Below are 9,638 nucleotides of genomic sequence, written 5' to 3' on the forward strand. Positions count from 1 at the left end.
TGTAGGCAGAGAGCTGGTCTACTCCCCATATGGGAGAGGTGGCCCCTGCACTCGGGAGAAATGGCCCCACCCCTCACCTGGGGCATAGGAGAACAGGCCTCTATGGCATGGGCTTGGGAGAGCTGGCTCTGCCCCTTGCCTGAAGGGGACAGTCCCTGTGACTAAGACCCACAAGCTCAGCTACCACCAAGACCCAGATCCTGGACCTTGGGTTGGCCCACACTAATACCTACCCCATCTATGACCTGCTGGAGTTCGTGAAGGTACTGGTCCTGTGGAGCAATAACTACAGGACCTCCATGACTCAGGAACAGCATGATATCTGAGAGGAGTTTTGTTGAGTGTCCAGGGATGGTGGTGTGCCAAAGGCCTTAAGCCAGACTTACAACTAATTGTAATGAACATTTTGCTGGTGGGGCTGATTGGACAAAAGGGTGTACTTTGTGACACACTGCAGCTCCCGAAGCCACTAGGATGAATGAAGAGGTACTGGAAAGACAGAGGAGCAAGGTGGGTTTTTTGTTTTTGTTTTTGTTTTTAATTAATTGTCTTGGGAGGTTTTATTGGGAAGCATGCTGCAGGGGTGAGGGGCAGATATGGAGGGAGTAGTAGTTGCATGAGGGATTAGGGTACATGATGTGAAATTCCCAAAGAATCAATAAAGTATTATGTTAAAAAAAAAAGAAATCATCAAATCATTTTCCAAGGTGGCTCTACCATTACATACCTCCAATAGCAATGAATGAGGGCATCTGTTGCTGAAAGTCTCCCAGCATTAGGGGTTGATTGTCAGTTTTCTGGAATTTGCTCATACTACTAATATTATCACCTCATTATTATTTAATTTGCATCTCTTAAAAAAGAAACAAACAACAACAACAACAAACTAGACATTTATTTTATGACAACAGATTCAATGTCAATAGGGTCAATGAGTCAGTTCTAAACCAACCAAAAGTTCCAATGCAATAGCGAATAAATGCTTAGGCTTATTCTTTTGTGGAAGTTGATTAGGTGGTTATAAACTTTACACAACATACTGATAAGTCAAAATAAAGTTACTCTTAAATTGAAGGAGTTATGGAGAAGTTGACTTTGAACATTATAAAGAGCGTACAGAAATTAAATCCATTAGGGCTGGAACAATGGCCCACTCAGAACAGTGCTCTCCTTGAAAGCATGAAGACCTGAGTTAGACCCCAGAAGCCACACTTAAAAAGCTAGGTATGGTAATACACATACTTGTAAATTTAGTGTTGGGGAGGCAAAGACAGGTGTATTCATGGCTTCCTAGCCCACTTGGCAGTTTCCAGACCAGTGAGAGATCATGTTAATGAAAAAAAGAAAAATAAAAACAAAACCCCAAACAGAAAAATGCATGACACCTTAAAAATAACAACTAAGGTTGTCCTCTGGCTTCCACGCAGCCACACATATGCAGACATGTATACAACAAAATTAAATATGCCAGTTAAAACAAGAGAGGCCAGTGTGCCAGAGAAGACAGGGCAGAGGTTCCTTTATTTTGTGTTCTTGCTGAGGCCATTTTAGGTTTAACTAGAATTTGATCTTCTTGATGGGAAGCCCTGTTGAAAATTACCCAGCTCTACCCAGGAAACCGAAATCAATGCCCCAGCTAGCTCTGCTTGGCTTCTGTTAAACTGTCTGCTTGTACAAACCTCCCCCTGAAGCTGCCAAGCAAAAGAACAGGATATAGTTTTTTTGTCTTTAAAAGCCCCTTATTCTAAATGCTTAGCATTACACTTGGGTCCCGCGAACCTGAGTGTAGTCTCAATTGGCTTGAATAGAGACTTTCAAATGGCTATAGACTGAGTAGTCTTCTTTGGAGGTTACCCCACAACAGCAGGAACATACTACTGTGGCTATGAATATTTGATATCTGACTGAACATGGCAGGTGTTTGGTGGAGAAGTGTTCACACGATCATTCCACTGAGCCAATAAAGCCACCCTGAATCAAAGGATGGAGTTGGCAATTGGCTGACCGGGATCAGCCATAGAGTCTTTGGAGGACCAAGAAGGCCTGATAGAGAGTGATAGGAAGAGAGAAGAAGGAATTTCTGGGGCTGGTGGATCAAGAAAAACGTGGAGACAGAGTCAAACGTTGAGAGAGGGTCAGAGTATTGACTCTCTGCTGTTTCTTGGATTTATGAGGTCTTTATCTCAATTTTTGACTCCCGAGTTTTTAATTATACTAGAACAATTTAGGTAAACATAGGTGTATATTTAGATAATTGTTTCACATATTAATGAGTTATGCATAATGAAACATCTGCTCAGCAGAAGACACAATAACAGTAGATGCAGACTTTGTGGTGCTCCCCCCCCCCCCCCCCGTATTGATAGCATTTGGAAGGCAAAGAAAGGAAGATCAGGAGTTCAAAGTCCTCCTCAGCTATATGGCACGTTCAAGGCCAGCCTGTGAGCTACAGGAGAGCCTATCTCAATACACACAAAACCCAAAAACAAAACAAGAAATAAGCTGGGTGTGGTGACTCAAGCCAATAATCCCAGTAGTCAGGAGGCAGAAGCAGGATGAAGTGCAAATTTGGTGCTGGCCTGGAAAGCTTGCCAGCTGAGTTACATAGGGGCCCGTTCCAAAAACCAAACTAAAGTTACACACCACACACACACACACACACACACACACACACACACACACACACACACACACATACAGTGGAGTATTTGTTTTTTAAAAAAAATACCATGTAAAAATGAACGTAGAAATTATTTGGGAAAATATCTCAATAAGTATTGCTGACGCTATAAGAGGATTAATATTTAGAATATGTAAATTTGGTAGCTTGATCTTAAAGACTTCAGTTTCAGACCTACATAGGTTCTATTGGCCCAACTTTACCCTGGTGGCTGGTTGCTTTGACCACGGCAGGAAGGGGAGCTCCATGCAGCCCAATCTCGCGATCACCATCGAAGCCTCCAGGAGGCTTCGTAGAATTCTGATGTCTGGTTCCCAACAGCTTTGCCCCATCTAGATTCTCCCTAGCCACTTCTGGCGCTGCAAGTTCCATTGAGGACAAAGAACAGTTGATTTCCTAAATGCCACCGGCTTAGCTAGTCAGCACAGCTGGGAAAAGGGGTACTGGGTGGGGGTCGGGGAGGAAGGAGGGGTGGTGAGGTGATGGAGGGTAGTGGGGGAGTGTGAGGTGGTGAGGTGATGGGGGTGGTGGGGGTAGTGGGGGCGTGAGCGGTAGTGGGTGATGGGGTTAGTGGTGGGGCTTGCAGGCCGGTATGGGAAAAGGAAAGGTCCACAATCTGTTCAAGAAAGCGGCAGCCAACTTTCTGGGCATCTCGGTACTCGGTAGGGTTTGATCACTTAGGGAGAGCTTTCTGTCAGGAACTTAGCACTTTTGACACGGCTTGGGTTTCTGCGAGTCGATCAGTCCCATCAGGGACCTTGACCACCGCCCTTGAGGGTTGCCAAAAAGGAAGTACTGTGGGGCCAAGTAGTTAAGTCACGTTGGGGCGGCGAAGGACAGCAGCAGCTTGTTCTTAGGGAGGAGTTTATCACCGGCCTCAAACGGCGCCAAGCTCGGCGCTGACTACATATCCCAAAATGCACTGCGTTTGCCTCCTTCACACAGATAAATACCATTCTTGGCAGGTCTTCTGCAACTGTGCAAGTACCCGGGTTCCAGAATCTACAACTGCATTTACCTCCTTCACACAGATAAATACCATTCTTGGCAGGTCTTCTGCAACTGTGCAAGTACCCGGGTTCCAGAATCTACAACTGCATTTACCTCCTTCACACAGATAAATACCATTCTTGGCAGGTCTTCTGCAACTGTGCAAGTACCCGGGTTCCAGAATCTACAACTTCAATTTCCGACTCGATGATAACTGCCGCGGCGCTATTCAGCCTTCCTTGTTTGTTTTTTTTTTAATTCATAAATTAGTATCCCATATTTCCTGCAGTACAAAACCAAGGCACACGATATTCCTATCTCCCTCAGAAGTTCTTCAGTATTCTTCCTGCGACAATGACTGTTCTGAAGTGGCCGACTATTCTTTGAATTGCTACGTATGTTAATTTATTTCATAAGAGAGAATAGGAACCTCCTTATATTTTGCTTAACGATTGTACTAAATTAAATTCTGTAGAACAGTGTTTCTATTTTTATTTAGTTTACAGTTTTGGGAGGCTAAAGGGTACGATGGTGACATGATTTAGCTCTCATTAGGACCACATACCTGATGGTTCAGCATGGGAGAATTAAATGCAGAGATTGCATCACCAGATAAGAAGCTAAAGAACAACTGTTGACCAGTGATGTAATTTTGTCTTAGAATTCACTATCAAAGATTCACCCCCCTACCACTAGATCCCATCTCTTAAATCCCTAAGTGGGCCCAGAAATCAGAGTTTTGTTCTTCCCTTGAAGAAAATAGGAATGGTGAAATGCCAGGATATGTTCATTAGTTTGACTGACTCATTCTACCATACATACACAGAGAAAAACATCCAGCCTTCTCTTCCCACATTTCCTTCCTCCATTCCATTTCCTCTGTATACCTGATCCCCCACCCCCCCTCCAGTCCCCACTGGACCCCAGTCCACCTGCAAAATCTGTTCTATTTCCCTTTCCCAGGGAGATCCATGAGTCCACCCCTAGAGCCCTCTTTACCTCACCTCTCTGGGTCTACAGATTGTAGCTTGGTTATCATTTGCTTAACAGCTAATAACCACTTATAAGTTTATACATAAAATATTTGTCTTTCTGGGTCTGGTTTACCTCACTCAGGATGATTTTTTTTTCTTGTTCCATCCATTTGCCTGAAAATTTCCTGGTGTTTTTTTTTTTTTTTCTTCTGGATTTTCTGGATTTTTAGAGTGTGTGATGGCCGTGTGTTGCCTGTTTTGCTGTTCTGCTCTGCTGGTGTGTTCATGGGGAATGCTTGCTGGTGTTGAAGGCTGGAATGTAGGGAAGAGTCAAGAGAGGGAGGTCAGGAGAGGATGGTCTGTGGGGTCAGAGAGAGCAGAGAAGGTCTGTGGGCAGGCTACCTGATCTTCTGATGGGTATGGCCTGTGGTTGAGCAGGGGGTGTCTGTATAAACTAGGGGCTGGGACACAGCCCTGAGTAGGGGGAGGCAGGTCAAAAGGGTATGGTCTATGGGATCCATAGGAGACATGGATGGGGGAAGGGAGGCTGTAGCTGTTGTTCTGCCATAGCATTTTAGGGAGGAGCCTGATGGATTAGGTTTGCTGGGGTATCAGAGAGCATCTAACAGCCATTTATATGTCCAGTTCCAAGGCATCTGACAGCCTCTTCTGGCCTCCCTGGGAACCTGCACACACTTTAGGTCTTCTGCAAGATTTCAGATCGATGTGTTTTCAATATTAAAATACCTATCAAGACAGAAAATTGAGTATTTAAGCATAGACTTACAAATAATATTTCACAGTTTATTAGTCAGGGTTCTCTATTATCAAAGAACTTATGGAATGAATCTCTATATATGAAGAAGGAATTTATTGGAATGACTTACAGGCTGCAGTCCATCTAATCCAACAATGGCTGGCTATGAAAGGAAAGCCCAAGAATCTAGTAGTTTCTCAGTCCCACGAGGCTGGGTGTCCCAGCTAGCCTTCTATTCTGGAATCCCTAGGAAGTAGTCTCCAATGCCAGTGAAGGAATGGATGTGCTGGCAAGGTGAGGGCAAGCAGGTAAAGAACAAAATCTTCCTTCTTCTGTGCTCTTATATAGATTTTTGCAGAAGGTATGGACCATATTAAAGATATGCCTTCTCTCTCAAGATCCAAATTAAAGGTGTGTGTCTTCTGATCACAAAGGTCTGGACTAGAAATGGATTCACCCACTTCAAACCAAGCAGAAAATCTCTCACAGGTGTGCCTTCCACTTCTGGATTGTAGTTTATTCTAGATATGGTCAAGTTGACAACCAAGAATAGCCATCACACAGACCATTACTTTGTAAAATTTCTCATTCCTACCTTGTTAAAGAGAAAGAGAAAACATGAGTTTGAACTACAACTTCTGAAGTAAAATCTATATGGCCCCTGGGAAATAGTGCTTTCCTTGTGTAGTTCTCACGTCAGAGAAGTAAAACCACCAAGGCTAGCCCCAACTAAGAAACTCATGTTGGCCTGTTTTAAGCTTTATTCACAACGAAATACTGAGAACCCAATAAAACTAAGATAAAGGTCAAAGAAGGAGAATGGATAGTGTGCTTGGAAGGATGCTATTCAATTCCTTGTAATGAAAGAAATAGATACTGTTTTGAAAACAGTGAATGTTAGGCATTTTAGCACTCAGGAGGCTATGCAGTAAATGAGGGTGAGTGTGAGGTCAGCCTGGGCTCTGTAGTGAGTTTGAGGCTACTTTGGGCTGTATCGCAAACATACAGCTGAACTAAGAGTGAACAAAGAAGCTCCGAATCATAAAGTATTCAAAGTCCTTAAAAGTTACTTCTTAAATATTAAACAACAAAGTAGCCACAGTCAACACAGCTATGACATTTTATTACCTATTTCCTTTTAAACATGTTTCAATTGACAGATATTTGTATGCATTTTTAGAATACACTGAGATTTTGATATCTGCATCCATCATTGAAAGTGCCAATCTAGGTAGTAATGTGCCCAGATCAGCACCAACTTATGTGGCCATTATGAGAACAAAAGGCTTTGATTTCTGGGCTCATGTGGAAAATTGGGGAACACAAAAAGAGACATTTGGCCACAATAAGCTGTTTTCTGGGTTTGTCTCAAGTGCAGGCTGGAACTGGTATATAGGTAAGTGCTCATGAATTAGGGGGAGGGTGTTGTGCCCATAGCCATTCTAAACACTTCTCAAGCAAGTCTGGAATTGGGCACAGGGTACACTCTAGTTCACGCCAATTTGGAAAACTTTGTTATGAAATTAGTTTATGGCTGTGGCTATCAGGCACTATCACCTCAAATGCCATGCTGTTTCTAGCTGTGTACACAGATTAAAGGTCAAGTTCAGCCCAAAGGACTTTGTGAAGTACTTTGGGTTGTGATAAGGAAAGAATTCTTGTGTTAAAAGAAAGAGAAGTGGGAGAAAACACAATAAACTTGGACACTTCTTCCTTTATTCTTTTATCTAAATAACTTTTTGATGTCGTGTCTCATGTAGCCCAGAGTGTCATCTACCTTTGCTAAGTAGCCAAGGTTGACCTTGAACTTCTGTTTCCTGAGTGCTAGGATTATAGGCATAAACTAGTATATCTATCTGCTTGTCTAGTGCTAGAGATCAAACACAGGGCTTTGCACATGTGAGGACATCATCAACTGAGACACATCCTCAACCTCACTTCTGTCTTTATGGGATCCAGATACATGGAAGGTCTGAACACCAGATGGCTGGCTTTCAATCTCTCTGGAGTAAATTCTGACATGGTAGACACAGCTGTTCCTTTTAAATAATAAGCAGCACTGTTACCATGCAAGAAAGGTCATGAGGCACGACAAAACACAGTATCAGAGCTTTATTGGTAGGGGGGACAGAAGAGAGCATGGCCAGGCCTGTTGGAGAGACACATGCAGAGAAGGGGGGAGGGAGGAGGAGAAGAGAGCAGAAGAGAGGGGAGGAGTCTGTGCCCGGTTTTTTAGGGATTCCCCTGCACATGTGCAGATTGCATGACCACGCAGCGCATGGATGACGTAAGATGTAAGGCCCCTTACTTGGCTACTGAACTGTGCATGTGCTGTCTGTCATACAGCTGGAGGAGTGGTCGGAATCCTATCAACAACATATGCCAAATAGTGCCCAGACTTAAAGTTCTCCTGACCAGTTGTCTCTTTATATGTAGCAATGACTAACTATGGAATGGTTACCAAATTTGATCCCACATATGGTGCCTTCTCCCTCTTGGAGGAGTCACAGAACCATCAACTGAGGGTCATGAGGAAAATTATTCTCGGCCAAAGAATAGGAGAAGTAGACACAAAGGTTCACAATGTGCTTTTGACCCACTGGAGAAGTCACGGTGAGATAAAAGAAATGAAGGGGAGAAAAGGGAAAATATTTATGTTTAGTGCCACTGATATGCGAGTTAAGCATCTACAGATTGAATTATGATAAAGTTGGAAGCCATCTAAACTCAAACTGGTTTTGGCTAACCTGCTTTGTAAGTCTTTTGTTCTTTTGATATCTTTTCTTCCAAAGTAAACAAGATTTGGGTGTAGAATAATCCAGCCACATCACCAAGCATGTAGTCAGGGCAGGGCAGAATTGAATTAGGTCATGCAGGCAGTACAGATTAGAACATGCTAAAAACAAAACAAAAACCAAACCAAACCAAACCAAACCAAACCAAACCAAACCAAAACAAACAAACAAAAAAAACCCCTGCAGCCTCCTCAGTGTTAAGAGATTGCCTGTTTTTCTGCTCGGTCTGTGACACTTGATGGAATTGTCAAGGATTCAGTTCTCTTTTTGTACAATTCGTTGAGCAGGAAGGAGGAATTCATCTTAAGAAACTTAAGGAATTCTGAGGCTTACAGGAGAGGGGAACAAAAAGGACCCAGGGTAAGGAAAAGGGAGGAAATAGGAAAGCAGGATCAGGAAAGAAGGAGAGCAATGAGAGGCTGATTCCTGAAGTCTCCAGCTGCACAGCACTCCCTGCACCTCACATAATTAATAGCTCCTACTTTCTCTGAGCTCATTCCTGTGGGAGAGTTGTCAGACCAGCTTGGCAAGGTCTTGAGGCCTGGAAACATCTAGATTTACTACAGAGCAGAAGGGGCTTAGGCTTTAGTTAAAACCATTTGCTCTTGTGCACACTGGTCCTCCACAGCTGCTGTGAAGACAGGACAGTGAGTGAAGTTGACAGGGGACCTCCCCCAGCAGAACATCTAGTTAGAAGAGAATTGTAGAGAGAGTGAGTGGGATATGACTGATGGCTTGAATCTGATGAGAATGAAAGAATGAGAAGAGGAAATAGTTCCCAATGACTACAGCTCTTGAGGAATTCAGGCCTTGATGAAATCAGACCTTAATGAATGGAGGCCTAGTAGAAACCATGGAGCAAGAGGGTCACTTAGTGTGGTGCGTGTTGAAGTTTTGGTTTTCCTTGTGAATTAGTTACAAGCAGTAAACACACAAGTAGTTACCTGAAGTACATTTTAAGTATGAATTAAATCTCCTAGGGACGCTTGAGTTTTCTGCATTAACAATGAAAGATGATAGCAACTTCTTTCAAGTAGAAATTTAAACCGAGAGGAGTGAATATATAGATAACATCTGAGCTGGTAAGATGGCTTGAGTGTGTAAAGGTACTTGTCATACAAGCCTGGAAACCCGAGTTCAATTCCTAGAATCTAATATATGTGTAGTATGCTTTTAGTTTGTATGTATGCATGTGTGTGTGTATGTGTGTGTGTGTGTGTGTGTGTGTGTGTGTGTGTGTGTGTGTTTGTGTGTCATGTTAGTGATTAAGGGAGTGAGAGTATATTTGAGAAGGTGGTCAGTTTGTAGGAATCTCTTTCTGTATGTGGTTATGTGTGCACTCTGTTTTAGTTTTGAAGTGTGTGTAGTATATTTGTAATGTGTTTTAGTATTTCAGTGTGTATGACTATTATTCTGTAAGTATGCATTGTGTTAGTGTGTGT

Source organism: Peromyscus maniculatus, chromosome 5 (assembly GCF_049852395.1).
Source record: "Peromyscus maniculatus bairdii isolate BWxNUB_F1_BW_parent chromosome 5, HU_Pman_BW_mat_3.1, whole genome shotgun sequence".
NCBI lineage: Eukaryota > Metazoa > Chordata > Mammalia > Rodentia > Cricetidae > Peromyscus > Peromyscus maniculatus.